Source organism: Anser anser (assembly GCF_964211835.1).
Source record: "Anser anser genome assembly, chromosome: 3".
Lineage (NCBI taxonomy): Eukaryota > Metazoa > Chordata > Aves > Anseriformes > Anatidae > Anser > Anser anser.
In genome coordinates this window covers 116,448,267-116,466,353 of record NC_139722.1, presented here as the reverse complement: position 1 = coordinate 116,466,353, position 18,087 = coordinate 116,448,267, and the positions used below count along the sequence as shown (strand labels likewise).

Below are 18,087 nucleotides of genomic sequence, written 5' to 3'. Positions count from 1 at the left end.
TAAGGAATTGGGCATATTTTCCAAGAGCCCCGTGTTTTATTGCATCCTTGTCTCCTGGCTTCCTGCGGCTTTCCCAGGTCTGTTTGACTCCCGTCTCTCCAAGTCCCATCTGTGCTTTAAGAAAAATGCTTTAAAGCGTTTCTCAGAGCCCACAGTACCACAAGTTACTGGTGTCATTGACTGTCTGCTTGTTAGGTAGCCAGGCCTAAATTTATCAGAGCAGTGAATGCATTCTGTAGTACGGGAAGTAGCGTGCACCTTTCTTTTGTATGGTCATTTTGTTGGGTAGCCTGTAGGTTCATGTGTCAATCTTTTGAGCTGAAGTACGTACTGATAGGATAAGGAGGAGTCTTTTTTTTGAGCAAACCGTGTGCTTAAGTTTACTTTCTGGTGAACTAAGACTTTACAAAGATTGGCTTAGGAATTCAGGAGTGGCTCGAAGACCTATAATGAAATAGAGAATTACAAGAAAGGATTTAATGTTAATAGCATTGTGTGTGAGAGTGAGAGGGAAAAGTCTGAAGTCTAGTCACATGGAACCAAAATACAAGAGAAGGGAGCCAGAGTTACAAGATAATTGTGCTAGGCTAAAAAGGTTGCAACAAAATGCAATGAAGAAAAAAAAAAAAGGCAAGACAAAAGCATGAAGCACAAAGCAGGCTACCAGTCAAGTGTTTGTTCGGATTGCTTATACTTGGTACTGGTGCAAGAATGAAGTGTAAAGGGGAAGGAAAGGAAATCAGTATTGGGAGCTGAAAATTATTTATGTAACTACTAGAGTTGCTTTTCTTCCCCTTTCTTGGAGTTTTTGTTATAATCTGTGACTGGGTTTATTTCCCAAGGGTTTCTAAGCACCTCTTTGTACTAATGATAAATCAGACATTGTAGCACTACGGTGAGTAATGCAAAAGGTGTGGCTCGAGGTGCCTAGAAAAGCAAATCCAAGGAATACAGATCTGTATCAAAATCTAAATGTTTTGTCAGATGCAAGCTGGTCTCAGGAAATTCAGTCCTCCCAAGAGTGCTTCTAGAGAAGCACTAGGGGGTTTGGAAGGGCTCTGAAAACTGCTTCAGACCTGGGGCTTTCCATTGCCAGGTAACTCCAGTCCTGCAGACTGCTCATGCAGCGTTTTCCCTTTCTCTGCCCGACAGTCCCCACAGATATAAAATGGTAGTTTACAGACCCTAGCTCATAAATGCATGTTGCAATTAACTGCCTGTTATTTCCAAATGTGTAGAGGCATGAGCGGGAGAGGCACAGCAGGGCTGAGCCAGGGGTGGCTGAGGACAGTTCTGGCAGCGGGGGGTACTGCTGAGACCCTGCACAAACAGTATTCAGACCTGTTTACCCAGCCTGCCCTCATCACAAATCTTGTATTTCTAAATGAATATTTTAAGCGAAGGGAATTGTGTAGATTGTTAGAGTAGCTTATTAGGTTTTAAAAATTCATGTTTTCTAAATTCCCAGTATTATTTTCCCTTTGCTTTAAAGGAAAAAAAAGGGGAGGGGGATCTATTTTCAATAAGGGCTTAATTGTCTCATTTGGAAAGTGCTCTGAGTTGAAACTCCCCTCTCCACAACGCTACCTGAGTACTTCACAATTTTCTTCTTTTGAAGTGTCTGTTTTACAGTTTGTCTCACTTTCAAGCTGTTAGCTAGAACTGGACATTTACAGCCAGATGGAGGCATTTAAACTAAGTATCATGCTATGGACGTGTCAGGCTCCAATATTCATTAGGGGCTGTGCTGATGCTAAACACTACTGACCGTCAAAATGAAGCTAAGGGCAAGGCTCTGCTCATGCCACTTCAGCCATCTAAAAGCTAAGCTGCTTCTTTAATCACTATGACATTGCCAAAGGGAGATCTATCAAAGAGAAATCTATCTATCTCACCAATCTTAGGCATTTTTGGACAGGACAAGTCTCCCTCTGGGATTGCCCAGCACATACTGTTAATGATGGGCTTAGACTGGATGCCTTCTTTACTCAGCTCAAGCCATGTGAGAAGATGCCCAAGCCACAGAGGTTAGATCTCCAGCTGTTGGCTTAGTGCGTTACATTGGCTGAACTGGTCTCAAATTTCAAGAAACAGAGTCTGGAAGAAAGATGGGAGTCAAATGAGCAGAGGCTGTGTGAAAGTGCCCAAAGTGAAGGTTAAGAACACTTGCTCTGAATTGCTAAGCTCATTCAGAAAGCTATCTAATTTGGAATAAAAATCCTTTGTGCTGAGACATACACATGTTGACTATGAGATGGGCAGCTGCTGCACAAGGCAATCATATTTTTAACGTACTCTGAATTTTAGAATAAGAGTTTCTCAACTCATAAAAAAGTTGCAACAAAAATATACCCCTTTTATTTCTAAAACAAGGGCTCACTGCATGTGACTGCTTGCATTATATCGCACTATACTATACGAGCTAAAGCAAAGGGCATTAACATTACCCTATTAAATGTAGGCCTGCAAGTCAGATGAGCATATTTCACTGAATTTCGCATTGCATCTTCCTAATGACCTTACCTCTCTATCTGGGAGATGCCTGGACTAAGAGCAACATTTTTTTTTTCTTTAAGTTTCTGGAGAAACATATATATCCATCATTAAAAAATATGCTTTACCTGGAGTATTTTTGGATACAGAAATTTGGTCTTCTATCCTATTTTATTAACTGTCTTGAAGCATAGTTTTGGTGTACACTTAGTGGCTTTTAATGATATGGCAAATGGGGCCATAGGTGGTAAGGACAGCCATCTGAATCCGGCAGAGTTTTACAGTAAGGGACAATAATGAATGTGAGTGATAAATCAATTAAATGACAGATAATTCACCTGCTCACCAAAAACTCAAAAGCCACTCCGTTGGAGCTGCTGTAAGTCCATGACAGAGTCGATGCCCTGGAAACACCGTGTTGTGCAGGCACACAAAAATACCAGCAGTGGAAGATAATTCAGGAGATTAAAACCCCTCTGCTGTTACTATCAGTACTCAGGTACGTTGCAGAAATACCCCTTCTCATGCTGCTTAAAAACTGTCCAGAACACACAAAAATAATCCGAGTGTCTGTTAAAAGGGAGAAAATAACGTGTGGTAGAGAAAGATGAAGGATGTGCATAAAAATACAGTGAAGATGCAAATGTGAAATACGACTTCTTTTTATTTTTGATGCTGCAAAGTGCAGTATTTGCAGCGGCGGCAAGGCTGTGAGAGTGTTGTTTTTCTATTAAGGGTAAATAAAATGAGGGTAAAATTTTTAAGTTGAGGAATTCTCTGCTGCTAGAAGGCAAATTACTACATGCGCTACTACAAAAGAGCAGGGGTAAACAATACAATATGCTGTGAATTGCAGATGCATGTGCAGTAATGCCGTGAATACATTAACTTCCCGCTTTGTCAAGGCAAATGACAACGGCTGACTGAAATTCAGAAAGGAGCTACTGTCACCGTGACGCTCGCCCGGGCAAAGTCACATCACTCCTAATAACAAAGTCTATTCTGTTTACATCTGACATGGTGATCGAGAGGCTCTCGTTTGGGGAGTTTTATTTATTTTGACCCAGGGAAGTCCACCGAGCTGCTCAATCAGGTTCCACCTCCTGCCACAGCAATTAGACAAACTCATCCACACTGTGGCTGAAGGATTCATCAGTAGGACTGAATTTTCTGCACCTCCCTTTCCTGCTAACTTTTTTTTCTTCCTGGCATACTTCCCTGTAGAAAGAGCAAAAGGAAAATCGTGAGGAAAAGTTATTCCATAGGGGCACTAAGTCACGAAGTCTGGAGTTTGGTGCCTACAACTGTGCACCAAGCTGTGCAGAAAAGGGATGGCGCAGCCCCAAATTGCTCATTCCTTGTGCTGTGCGTGGCCCCAGGAAAACCCTTGGAAGGCTAGATCAGTCGATTTAGTCTATGTCCCAGTTTGATTAAGGTAGGTCTGCATGGGACTTACCCTGTACTGAAGATGTCCAAGGCAGGAAGGTAAACATCCCATTGTACTGGGTTTGATGAAAGAAAATCCTGGAAAATGTTAAACGTGTCTAAGAAAACTGCCAGAGGCAGATTATAGGTCTGAATTAAAATGCAGACGAGATTCATTAAATTGTTGACCCTGCCCCCTCCAAAAAAAAGTCAGGTTGCCATCTTAAATTGACAGCATTAGAGACAAATTATGTGCACTGATTAATAAGTGTGGGCTAAATGATGGCTTGGGGAGGGGGTGGAGTGCAATGGGAATGGGAGCGAGGGCAGGAGCGGAGAAGGTGAATCCATCCTGCCTGCTGGAGTGGGGCAGCACCGAGGGGCGAGGGGCCAGCGACACTGGGGATGCAGATGGGGGTGAAGGCCAGTCTTTGGAGGTCACATGGACCCCTGGGACAGCAGTGGTGGCGATCAGCGGTGAGCTCAGGAACAATGTTATCCCTTTTCTTTGGCGTATTGGGAATTTTTCATTAAAAAAAAAAAAAGGATGAACAAAAAAACAAAACCAAAACCCTGTAGGGGTTAGATCTAAGCAAATTAAATAAGAAAGGTATAGCAAGTAACAGACTTGAGAAGCCAATTTCCATCACACTGGGAAAAAAAATACTGACCATTTTACCATTCTGGACAAAAAAGGGGAAAGCTCGTATAGCAGTATGTACATTACTCACAAGACATAATTCACTGGAAATACTATGAGTGGTACATAAATAGCAAAATGAATGTTATTAGCATGTTAATTTTACTAACCCTTTAACCTATTGATTAGCCAAACAGAAGGAAACAGCATCTTTTCATGTGCTTTTTTTTTTTTTCCCCTGCCTTTCATGTAATTGGATTCAAATTCACATCTGTAGCTACTAAACCAATGTTTTCAACCTTTCTTCTACACCTCCCCACCCCCAACTGTTTAACCTCCCATCTCCAGCTCTGGCATAAATGTAAGCCTTTATTTGTGAATATTCCGATAAGCACTTTGCCTCCAACTATATTGTTCAAGTACCAGCATCATTGTTACAGCTGTAATTGTTACTATCAAGACACAGTTCTTTGTAATTAGAAAGTCAAGATGGTATTCAGCAGTATGGCAGCACAGATTCTCATTTGTTAGGCTATTAGAAAAAAATGTTTACAGAGAAAACAGAGTCATTGTTTAGTGCTCTTAATTGACCATCTGCCTGGTAAAGAAATGTCCAAAGAAGGATAAATAAGGCTATAGTACACTTATTTATTTATTTTCTTTGTGCAATGAGTAAATTAGGAAAAGCAACAGCAGATCCAAACTAGACAAGACATTGCTAAATCAGGCTGCAAGTGAAATCATGTCATGAATACATTAACTTTTATTTCTCTCAGTGTCAAGACTCGTGTCTGCATCTTCCTCAAAGTTTGTTGGGAAGAAAAAGGAGGCCAGATCTTGGTGGGCACTGTGGAGTTGACAGCATTCATCTTTTAACAAAGTCAAGCATATGCTGCTTTGAGTGCAGCATCTTTGCATGCTCAATGACGTGTTTAATGTCACCTTTCCCACTGTAAATCATCCCTGAGTAAATCCACAAGGGAGAGTGGTACTAGGAATTAAGCAGGAGAGAAATAAAATTCATGACCATGTGGTTCTATCTCAGGGAATTTGGTACGTATTGACAAGAGAGATTCACACCTGACGGGGCCGAGAGCTAATTTGTAGTAGGGCTGTTTATCTTCTGCCTGAAGGGAATGCTTTTTCATATTTCATGTGCATTTTCTGCATCTCCATGTGTGTATGTTTGTGATTTAACATAGCTAAGGGTACATCTGGTTTTGCTGCTTGGGAAAAATGTAGTTTCAAATTTCGGGCTAATCCAAAATTCTGTTCTGTTCCTATGAAAACGTAAAGAAGGGGCAATTAGGTGTTCAAAAACCGAATTCAGTGTTTTCATTGTACAAGGCCTTGTCTTAGGTAGGGAGCATTTGAACAGTTCTTGCAGCATTTGTTTACAGCTTTGAAATGAGAAACGAAAAAAAAAAAAAAGTATTACCATGCTAAACCAATATGGTAAATGACCAAACTGATCTTCTCTACTATTTGTCTTCCTACATTCCAGGTGGAAATAATCCAGTACATTTATATGTTGATTTATTACAGTGTAGAGCAGAAAGAAAAAAATAAAAGAGGGAAGCAATAGAAGAAGAAGAAAAAAAAAAAGGAAAAAGAAGAATGAACTAAAAAAGTAAAAATTACATTTAAAAATAATAATCTCTCAAAACTTTGCTTTCCAGTTTCAATAGGCACCAAGAGGGCTGTGTAAGGGGAGCCCTGGTTCTGCCTCCTCCATGGCTGCTGCAACATCTGCACAGAGGTGCAGCTGCTGCTCGGGTGGTGACAGCCTGACAGCAACCAGCACCCTCGCAACAATTAGCAGTGTGACGATGATGACGGTGTCCTGGTAGGTAAAATTTCCCAATACTTAAAAAATTAACAGTGTTTTAGCAATCCGTTCTTACAGTGACAAATGCACTAATGACTCAAAGGGCATTTTCTTTTCATAAAAACACTCGCTTCTTGATGCCTTCTCCTTATTCCTCAGGTGCATCCCTTGTCCATTTGTTCCCAATCTAAATGTCCTTTTTTTCCATCTCCCCTGACTCCAGCACTAAATACTGACCATAATCATTTTCATTGCTTTTTTCCTCCTTCAGTACTTTTGTGCACAGCCTCTTTTTGAGTTCAGAGGGAGTACATCAAAATCTTGGTTTCTGCCTGATTGCTTTTGAGAAGGGGTGATAGCTAATGGAGTCTAGCTATCATTTGTCTTAAAAACACCAACATATAGTATGTTGCTTCTAAATATAAAATTGTCTTTCCCTCCCATTTCTGGATATCTTTCATTAGTGCCAACTGCATCTTTTCAGAGAGCAATGACCAACCTTTTTACTAATTTTTTTCCTTCCAGTACAGCATATAATAACTTCCATCAGCAGGTGTAGGAAGGTGACAAGTGCATAGGGCTTTCAGGGTACTGCATGTATTTCCTGAGCTAAAGGCACTCAAATTTATGAGGTGCAAGATCTTTCTTCTGTATCTTCTAAACCGGAACCAAGGGATGTAAGACACCCAACCCTACCAAGACAGAAAAGCCTGTCCAGATAGCCTCCTGCTCACACATTCTGGCAAGGATTGACATCTCCATACATACTGCATATTTCACTTAGTGCTGTTTCTGTTTTGGTAGTGGTACAACAACGACATCTTGAAGGTGCTTTTATAAACCGCATCTGTACCTGTTTTCCTGGCACCGGAGGTTTGTGCTAGCACCTGTATGTCAGCATGCTCCTCGCTAGGCTGGGTGCTCGTACATGGTGCTTTGTGTCTGCGTTTTGTCTGCGTGTGCTGTAGAGTACCAAGCAGAGTAAGTGGCTCAGATCTGATTGACACCAGTAGTTTTAAGCTCATGCATGTCTAGCTACTTGTTCAATTTGTTTAGTCCAGTGGTCTCCTTTATTAGGAGCCTTAGGGTTTTTCTTTTGATTTGGCAGGATGATTATAATGAGAGCTCCTTAGTGCTACTACACCAGGGTATCTGCCCACTTGCTCTCAGCCTCTGCTGTATAGCTTGTGATTAATGTAAAACAGTCAGATGCCCTTCAGATCATTTGAATTTGGGGATTCTATTATAAACACCAAAAGCATGCCGACTGCACAAAGCCCTCGGTGGTACCAATTAAAGACAGCGTTGTTCATAGTTGGCACTTCTCATGCTGCTACCTTTTCTTTTTTCTTTTTTTTCTTTGCATGGCAAATCTTTTCCATGGCAGTGGTGGCCTCTGTATCACTGTGCACCTGTGCCATACTCCAGCCCCAGGGCGTGACTTCCTTGGCTGGTCAGGAAACTTCTTGCTTTCCTCTCTTGCTGCCCAATTTCTGTCCCTCTGAGTTAGCCTCTCACCTGGCCAGCTGTGAGCAATGAGATTTGGGTACAATACCTCTTCATGTCATCACACAGGGACGGGGAGTATTGCTTGGACTGCCCATAGCAGAAAGTCCATGGTGTCCCCGTCTCGGTGTTCTGGTGGCTCCGGGCTGCCACCATGGATCATCTGACAAATTTCATAGAAAGACCCCAACCCCAGCTTACTGACATTATCTTTTTATTCCAGTCAGTATTCCAATTATTCCTTGAATGTCATGAGTGAAGAGTTGGACTGTTCACAAAGTGTCCAGTGTTAAATCCTATTTACATGCAAAAATTGTGCCAGTTTACTCTGAGGTTAAATCAGTGCAACCCCCTTCTGTGAGGATTCTTCTAAACTAATGAGAATGACCTCCCATAATTTCTTTAATTAAAGAACAACAACAACCTAAATCAAGATAAAACATGCTTCATATTAAATAAGGTTGGCCAAGCAAATGGTTTTGCATTGCTTGAAATGCTGACTACACTTTTAGCACTGACTGAATTACACGAGTGCTTTGGGCTCAGCAAGTCTCAGGTCTGGTTTCTGAGCTGCAGGATTGGTCAAGCAGCTGCAGCAGTGGAGGTGGGTGCATTACACCTGCCCCCACAGAAGTCAACAGCAGTTTTTTCTCTGCCTTTGAGGTGGCCAAAGTTTCTCTCCACTGTACACATTTTGTGTCAAATCCCACTTCTAATATCTCACAAACTCATATAAAGTGTCTGGATCAAGACAAAGCTTTATTTTTCATGAAAGCTACTCGTCCCCTTCCCACCCCTGCTGTGTTTGTCAGAAAGGAATAAAATTGCACCATACAAGAACAGAGAGAAAAATCTTTTATTTCTGAAATCTTACTTTCCGGAGACAAGCTTTTTTTTTTTTTCTTGCATAAGGCTCCCCATAAATCTGGGGTCTCATAACTTTGATCTATTCACCCTCCATCTAATAAATGTACTCCAATCACAATTCTTACATAATGGACTATAAGGAATTGAAGAACCCTAGCATAAGAAAAAAAACAGTACCGATCTCTTATTTCTCTGCTAATTTCTGCCAAAACCTGATCTTAAAAAGCAACTTAGACGATACTTTCAGTTGAGAAGGTGATGGCTAGTCTCCTTCCTTTCACTGCTGATTCAGGAAACCACTGAGAACAGAAGTAGTGTTGTTTTCCACCACTATCACCAATCTCATCACAAATCTTATGACTTATAAAGTATCTCAAGATATCCTCTTCTAATCCAGCTGTTTTCTAAGTCTGTCCTGAGAGATGATTATTCAGCTGCTTTTCACAGACCCAAGCGCTTCACTTGCTCAAAGCAACTGTTTGCATAGGGGTAGGACTCCCCCATCAGTGTTTAGAACCTCCTGAAAAGGGCTCATGTCCAGCAAAGCTGACCAGAAAAGTTGTCCCGTGAGCTATGGGACGTCACTGGTGTTTGCTGTGTCCGTGTCTTACTGTTAAGAGAACCTTATAAACCTAATCACTGATTAATCCTAGCAGAAAATGTGGGCAAAGCTGGAATGTGATTTTCTTCTCAATCAATATTATGGAACTCTCCACCAATCTTTAATAATGTTTTATTCATGGATGAAAAGGTACGAGGGGTCCCAGTATATTATAGTCATTCATGTTTAGACCTGTAAATGAACCCAAAAAGAATCGCAGTATTTTGTTGCCTGCTACATGTAGAGTATACACTCAGCTCACTCATATATAAATTAAAGATAAACTGCATTTAATCCCATTAAGCATTAAAATGTAAGCAAACAAATCGACTAGCAAAATATGGTGGGATGGCAGAAAAAGAAAATAAGCTCAGAAAATAATTGGTTCTAAGGAAGTTAATGAAAGTTTGTAGTATGCGTTTTATATGAATAGAGTTCAGAAGAGATTATTTTTTTGAAGTGTTACTCACAAATCTCCCATATCCACAATAGATCTTTTGTTAACTGTACCTGCACATTTATTGTGTATGACAGCCTAATAAAATGAAGTCATTTTAATAAACATTGTATCAGAATATCCTATCTTCTGTGTGGCAATGTGAATTTCCACTACTGAAGGAAACATTTAACATTCTCACCATTTTAATACTTTTAATAAATATTTGCAATTCCTGTGATAATGCATAATGGCAGAAAAATGCATTGCCTCCAAAATTTATGTGGCTGCTGGCAGGTGGCCATTTTCCAATTTTCTGTCTCACTAATATACATTTATTATGTATTTCTAAGGGTTTTTTTTCAGTACTTGGCTTGCCATAAAATTGCTATTTCTCTTACAAGAGAAAGCACTTGAAACAAAGAAATTCCAATTGGACCTAAAACTGACAAATGGACATCTACTGGCCAAGCCAGAGAAGAAAAGCATTTGCCCAACATTCGTTTCAGTTTGATCCCTTCCCATCAGCCAAAGCCACTATACATTTGGATCAGAGACTCATATTCCAAACTGATAACAAGTATCAGTTCTCGCTTAGTAATATTTTCTGAAGTGTGACATTGCATTGCATCATGTACTGCATGACATGACATGAAAAAACATACCTTTACATGATGGGTTATGACATAAGGAAGCAGGATGTAAGTTAATATTATGCTTTACGTTTTTACATTTTGTGTTTTTTGTTTGTTTGTTTGTTTTTTGGTTTTTTTTTCTTTCTTTTTTTCCTGAATTTCTGGATCAGGGCATATAACGAGCTGCAAGTGGGCTCTTATATGCTGGCTTTATACAACAGCCATCATTATGGTATCTGAGCATCCACCAGCAGATAATTAAGCCTCTATTGACAGCTGAAATCCTTGAATCTTTCAATAAGCACATATCATTCTATATATTTTAGTAGTAGTATTCATTTGAAGAGCAAGGGAGCAGTGACTCTCTAAGTATGAAGCATAAACAGACAGGCAATAAGAAGTGGTAAAACTACTAAAATGACATATACTTATCCTCTAAATGGAAGGAAACTGATTTTGTAAAACTCTTTATTGCATTCATAACAAAGCAGGAGATATCCTATATCACAGTGCATGTGCTTCTTGAAGATCCTTTCTGGTAGCAAATGATGTTCAGCGAGTGCGATTTGTTATCAGAGAGCTATTTATGATGGCCAAGATAGAAGGGCACTGAATAAATATCTATAGCTCTCAGGAACTGAAACATGATGGTGTACTAGATGGAAAGAAGTATCTCAAATAAACAGAGGAACAGAATCTCCCAACCAAAGGTGACGGCGAATTCAGGAACTTTTTTTGTTTGTTTGTGTGGGTTTTGTTATTGTTGGTTTTTGTTTGTTTGTTTGTTTTTTCTTCTCCCCAAAGCTATGAAGCAACATGATAATCCAAATTAATTAAATACTGTAATGGAAAGGAGAAGATTGCTGTGTGCTTAAGCAGGAAGTAGTGGTGTGTTTTGTATTGTTTTTTTTTCTTAATGTGCTCGAGTGGTTTCTTTTATTCCTAAGAGCTATGTAAAGCAAGACCAACTAGGAAGCCTTTTTAGACTTCCTTGCCAATGAAGCCTAGGGCACATTAGCATTGTTACTTTCTATTGTTGCTGATACACAAAGCAACATGGAACCACTAAAAGAGTCCGATTCTGTTGAGAGGACCCAATATGTGCAGCATTGTGGAAACGAAACAGATTTCCAGAAGTTCTGAGCACCTGCCGTTTCTAACAACTTCAGAAAGAAAATATGTTTATTGTGCCCGGGCATCAGGAAGGTGTTGTTTCAGGGCCTGATAGCTAAAGCCCTGTTGGTATCTTGGTGCCCTGGGAAGTATTTCTGCAATAGGATACAGCACAGCTTATTGACCATGTGGGTGACATGCACAGAAATTAAAGATCGATGGCTGACTTGTAATGAATTAGGAGTTAAAGGTACAGAGAGTTTTTCTTATATATAATTTATATTTATCTGCTGTCAGCCAGCATTCAGCTTACCCTGGCTCTATTCCAAGTATGCATTAGCATTACTGCAATTAGTGTGAGAAAAATTAGGTTTCTTCAACCTGTATTTCAGTAGGACTTTAGGACCTCTGCAGCAGGTGACAAGATTTCTTGCCAAGATGCACAAATAGATGGACCATTATTAAGGCTGATTTTGATGCTGATTTGTGCTCTCCTCTTCTCCATCTATTATTTTTCTTTGATTAAACTAATTCCTGAAATGATAAATACAGTCTCAGCAAAGGGGAAGGACTTGCCTGTGTCTGTGCTCACAACATCAGGAGAGGTAGATTTACCTCATCAGATATTAGTAAATATGCTAAAAAAAAGAACTTTTTGGCTGTTAAGAAGTAAGTGACAAAAATACAGCTGTTTTGCACCTTCCACGTACAAGGGGATTTCTTGAAGTTTCTAACACTGGGGAGCACAATCCTGCCTTGCTGCTGTTGCATCTTGTGTGGTGGCAGGAGAGGTGCAAGTTGGGGGCACTTTTGAAAATCCGCATGGACACAGCAGTGACCACTGAGTCTTTCTGCAAAGTATCACTGCATCTTCAGTGCCCAGTCTGAAAAAAGGGACCCACGCCAGTCCCCACCAAGCTGTTTTCTTTCCCAGGTGCAGGGCTTGCAGATAAATGTATTCATATCAGTGGTAGGTATAGCTGGGCTGGTATTAGCTGAACCTACAGCAGCTCAGTGAAGCTTAGTAGGCTCAGCTAGGTGATGGCATCGGAAAAACAACACACCACCATTTGCTTTGATGAGAGCAAGGAATAATTACTGTGGCTAAAAACTCAGTTTTTCGCTGTTAGGCCTGACAGAGTGTATTTGCTGGGAAGTTGCAGATGGAGTTAGATTGCTGGTTGGCATTTGACTGTGATTCATAGAGCAATAGATACTACAGAGGGTCTAGTTAGGAAAAATGTAATAGCTGCTGGGGCACACAGGCTGCATGTAAGTTAATCCACTGCCATCCTTCTTTATCTTAGTAAGACACCACATTCATGTTTTCACCAAAGCAGCAAACTGAGTTTTCATTACGTGAACTACTGTTGCGTCTTGGCATGGCATGCTCTCCAAGAGCATATCTTTTGAGAGTGGTGAGAGGGTCTCTTTCTCTTTCTCTGAACCACGAAAGAAGACTAGAAACTGTTAGCTGAGAAATAGGGCTGCCTACTGTATGAGAGGTTAAATCTCTAATTTGCTGGGAGATTATGGGCAAATCATAGAATTATAAAATGGTTTCATTACTTCATTGCTTTATTGTTTGTATTTTTTTTTCCTTTACTTGACCTATGTTGGCCCTAGTTCAGGAAAGAAACGCAATTTGGAAAAGTGCTACTGGACTTAATACAAATGTCTTGGTGCTTTCCTGAATAACTCCTGCAGATATTGAAGAGTTGAATATGTAGAAGAGTAAATGTATGTTTTTCACTAATGATCATGGACATACTCCAGGACTAGGATTGCAGTTTGGAAGAGATCAGGTAGAAATTTTCTTATGTTTTTTTTTTTTTTTTTTTAAATCAAAATTAATCGTCTAATTCTTTTCCTCAAAAAGCATCTCTCTTTTTTTGAAACTAATTCAGCTGAAAATGATGAGAATTTGGTTAAAACTTTTCATTTTTCCACCAGAATCTCTTGGCTGTCTAAAAAATTATGGCAGTCTGTAGTACCTGTCCAAAAAGATAAATATTGTTAATAAATACTATTATATAATAATATAAATAATCTCTCATATATATTCACTTCATGCATGTTCACTTATATATAATTCATACACTAAATAAGCAATCAAATTAATAATAAATTGCCATATAATCTTATAATTTTATTAATGTTTATGATTTTATAATAATATATAATTTTATATACATATATAATTAGCATTAGGGATTTAGGAGAAAAAATGTCATAATTCTTCTTTGCACTGGGCAATTTTCAGATACTGGGCTGAACAGATGAAGTCCCCTTCTAACTCGTCCTCTGTCACTGAAGTCAATGGCAAAGTGCAGCTCAGAAATTTGCTTATGAATTCTCTGTTACTAGATGGTAGACTTTTCTAAATACTTTTTTTTTAATCTAATTGATTTCTTCTTCCTGAATTTACAGCCATGCTGCCTTTTTAGCACTGCATTGTGGACTTGCTTTCATTTAATATTTTGTTGTGATTAATCCCTCTCACACCAGAGAACTGTCTGTGCTTCGTTTCTATTTATTTTATTAAGTGGAGGCTACATCATTAAGTTTTTCTGGTGCATATGTTCAATGCTAGTTGATAAGAACCATATATTTGAAGAAATGGAGAAAAGTAGATTAAAGATTTCCTGTCCCCTCATGGCTGGCCTTCTCCTAGATGAAATGAAGAATTTGTGAGAAGAATGCAATTGGGTGATACAATCATTTCTCTATGGGTAGGCTAACTCTATCAGTGGTCTGAATCTTAGCATCTTTTGATAATGATTTTCTTGCAAGAAGAAATCACGTGTACTTATTTCTTACCCTGGTGCACAGATGCTGTTTCCTTAGCAATGGACTGTGGATTATGGTCCAACTCTGCTGAGTCAGTTGTCAAAGTACAGTACCCAAGGATAGACATTTTTGGGGGGTGCATTAGTTTTTTTGAATCAAGATGCTCTCTGAAAGGGAGCCCACTGCAAGTTTTAATCTTGTAGCGCAATGATTGCCTCAGATATAAATAGCAGGTAGATGTAAGGAAAACGAAAGAGATCTTTAACAAACAAACAGCACTTTGCACAGATGGTGCACCTGAGTCCTGAACCTGATCATCATTTAAACTTGTGATGCTGCTGCATTGTAGTTCCTCTGCTCTTCTGAACCCCCAGCCCCAAACTTGCAAGGGAGGATGTGTGTTCTTCCCAGCAGCAAGCGTGGTGCTGCCAATTTCATCCATGTCAATGAATTTAGTTTGCTTACAGAAGATTTCTCTGAAGTAATGTTTCATTACCAAGGCTGGCCAATAGAAAAACAAACAAACAAACAAACTTGACCGAAAACAAGCAAAAAACCCCAAATGCGTAACAGGAAAACTTGTGGCAATTCTCCACGAACTTCTCTTAGCTCATATAGTTTATAATTATTTGATGTGATACTCTGTATGATTATACAACAGCAGATGACTACAAACAACTTGAAAGAACAGATCTTTTCTGTTGCTTCCTTTATAGTGTGGCCCAGTAGTCTTCTTAACAGGTATTGCTCATATAGTATCACTATGTCTCTTTGGATAACCAGTATAGGTTGGCAATAATGCACAGCAACGTAGAATTAAAAATTAATAGTGAAATGATTACATAATTCTCCTCTAGCAGGAAAAAAAAAAGAAACACAAAAACACCAGCAAACCCCACCTTAGAACAAAGGCCTTTAAAGCATTTTGGCTGTTTTCCAGAACAGCTAATTTATGCTCCACCTAGCACTGCTCTGTGAAGCAGACGTGCTATTGCCAAGCAGGAACTGCTAACTGGCCATCGTGGAAGCGGGCAGGTGGCTGGCAAGGCTCTGCTCAGTGTCCATCCACACTGCACTCATCAGTGCTGGCTGTACCACACCAGAAGAACCTGCCTAAATGGCAACAGCACAGCAAGTCGGTCTTTTATATTGTTGGAATAATCCATGACATTCAAAAATGAAAGACAATGCATTGGGAAGTCTAGAGAGAGTGGATTTGCTTTCCTCAATGCTAAAACAAAGGCTTTGCAATGTTATACATATTATTCTGATCACAAAAGTATCTTGCATTAGGGCTTTCAGCATGAGATAATTGACCTTGACATTGCTTTCAGCTAAGGGCACATAACTCTTATCGCAGTGACTTATCTTGAAGAAAAGCGTGCAACTGCAAAGAATATTTACTTACTATCTTCTCTCTCCCTCGCTTGCTTTTTTTTTTTTTACTCTTGAAAACTGTGCACTGCAAGGACAAGTAGGCAGAAGAGTAGTGAGGGATGGAAGCTATTTTATGCGGATGAACACATGAAGAGGGGTGATTATGTATTGCTAAAAGTCTAATCCTTGGATAAACTACAGTTTGCTATTAATTCTTTGGACTTGCTTAGCTGCTACTTAACATTTCCATGACTTAACAATTATATTCTTGAGCTAAGAGTAACTTTTTGACAAAATGTGTAGGGATTAGAAACATTGATAATTATATTAATTAATATTAATGGGAGTGACAATATTTGCGGTCATATGACAAACATGAGGAAAGCCAGGCTTAAATTTTATCAATTAATTCTGTTTCTAACTGCTTTCAGTATTCCTTTGTCAGAACATGTTCCGCTTGCACCAAAGAATGTATTAAGCTGGAAATGCAGACCAAAGTTAAAGGAAAGAGAGATGTATACCTGTGTATGGTATTGTCTGTTATCCAGGTACATATTTAGCCTCATGTGTGGGCTTTCATTTTCTGCTTTGTGTCTATTTATTATAAATGCCAGTCATCTGGAGCAATAGGTTCAGTCTCAGCTGAGACGAGTTAGCAGCCAGCAAGGCAGGCAGGAGAAGAAAATGCCAGAAGAGCTCTCCAAACTCAAATATCTTTCTTCCCACACTTTCACATAGGTGCAGGACTAGCACAGGATGGTAAGACAAGCCCTGGAAAAGAGAGCTCAGTGTGTATATCTATAATGGTTACTCAGATTTGTTTAATACATTTGATTGGATTGAAGTTGTCTCCAGAGTGAGGCAGACAGCTGCAGTCCATTGGCCTTAATCCTTCCCTGTACTCCCATTGCTTTATACTGCTCCACCAGCTCTACGTCGCCATAAAAACCAACATAACCCACCCTCAGCTCTCCCTGGTGTGAGGAAATCCCTCGCCAGATCCCTCACTGAGTGTCACAGCTGCCACGGAGGCTTCTTGGCACGAGCAGGAAAGTGAAAATTTCCCAGCAGATGTGTCCAGCGTGGGGCAGAGCTGTGGGATGATGCTCTTGCTCAGTGTCCTACCAGGCTAGGGGTGTCAAAAAAACCAGTCATGAGTGGAGGCATTCATTGGGGAAAAAATGAGACCCATAAAGTTTTCTGCATGAAAATCTTCATGTCCTGAAACCGCTCTCCTCAGAGAGATTTAAGCCTGTAAAGAAATCTTAATGTGTTGAAGTTTCCCTCGGCACAGAGCCTTCACCACATAACAATCCAAGAGGCCAATAAAACAAATAATGACTATCTCCTGGGGCAACTGCAGTAAAAAAAATGTTGCCAGCTAAAAATTGTGCCTTTGATGGCTCCACAGGCAAGACATCAACAATCTCTACAACTGCCAATCCCCTCGTGTGGTTTTACACTCACTGCCCTCTCAGCCTGTGTCTAGGTGTTATGTGCAGGGTCTGCTTTTCTCAGCTCATCCCACCTTTGGTCCTCCTTAGGAATACACTTCTGAAAGATTTGAATAAATATCTCATTGAACATGTACGTACAGGTGAAGGATGCTATCAACCAGCAAATGATGGTGTAGTTCCCTTTTGTTTTTTTCCCAGCTAAACTGGGAAAGTTTGCTGTCTACTCACCTTATCGATGGGGAGGTTGGGCACTAGTGCACAAGGGAGAGTGGCCAGGGAACTATTCATGAACAACCCAGTGAATTAAGGTACTTGCTGACTAGGAAAAGGGAGTGCCCCCAAATTTCTGCTCCTTGTGGGCTGGATACTCTACCTATCCCATTCCTCCCCTACTGATCCCTAGCGTATTTGCATCTATGCATATTTTTAGGATAAAATTGGGAAGTATAATTTTATCTGGTTGTACAAGCCATATCTTCAAAATTCAGATCTTTTGCTCTGGTATAAATGTTGCTTCTGCTCCATACCCCTATTAGGTGACAGAGCTCAGAATTAGTCCTTTTGTGTTTGTTTCCACTACACTGGGATGAACCTGTGAGCCTTTGCTTTTCCCCATCAGGAAGCATGGATTTAACGTATCGAACACACCAGAATTGCTTAATGAGTGCTCAGTGAATATTAATAAAAGTTTGGACGTGACTCAGACTACAATGGATGTGAAGTTTGAAAGCTTTGGTTCAAGATTACAGGAGGCTGTGAGAAAATATGGTATCCAGCAGCTAGCATATAGAGCAGATATTTCACTATCCAGGGATCTCTAATTACTAATAATGTACAGGAACAGTATGATATGTCCTTACAATTGCAGAATCCTTTTCAAAGATAATCTTTAATAGTTTATTTGACAACCTGTAAAATT

At 39.9% G+C, this 18,087-nt stretch overlaps 1 protein-coding gene across 3 annotated transcripts in view; it reads left to right on the top strand.

Annotated features, from left to right (window-relative positions):
* Positions 1–18,087, top strand: part of LOC310897016 (uncharacterized protein) — a gene marked incomplete at its 5' end in the record, with an annotated part of 77,873 nt that overhangs the window by 49,799 nt on the left and 9,987 nt on the right. For all 3 annotated transcript variants that reach the window (XR_014581983.1, XR_014581984.1, XM_083830111.1), the window contains one exon: positions 6,238–6,404. The remainder of the gene's footprint in view (positions 1–6,237; positions 6,405–18,087) is intronic.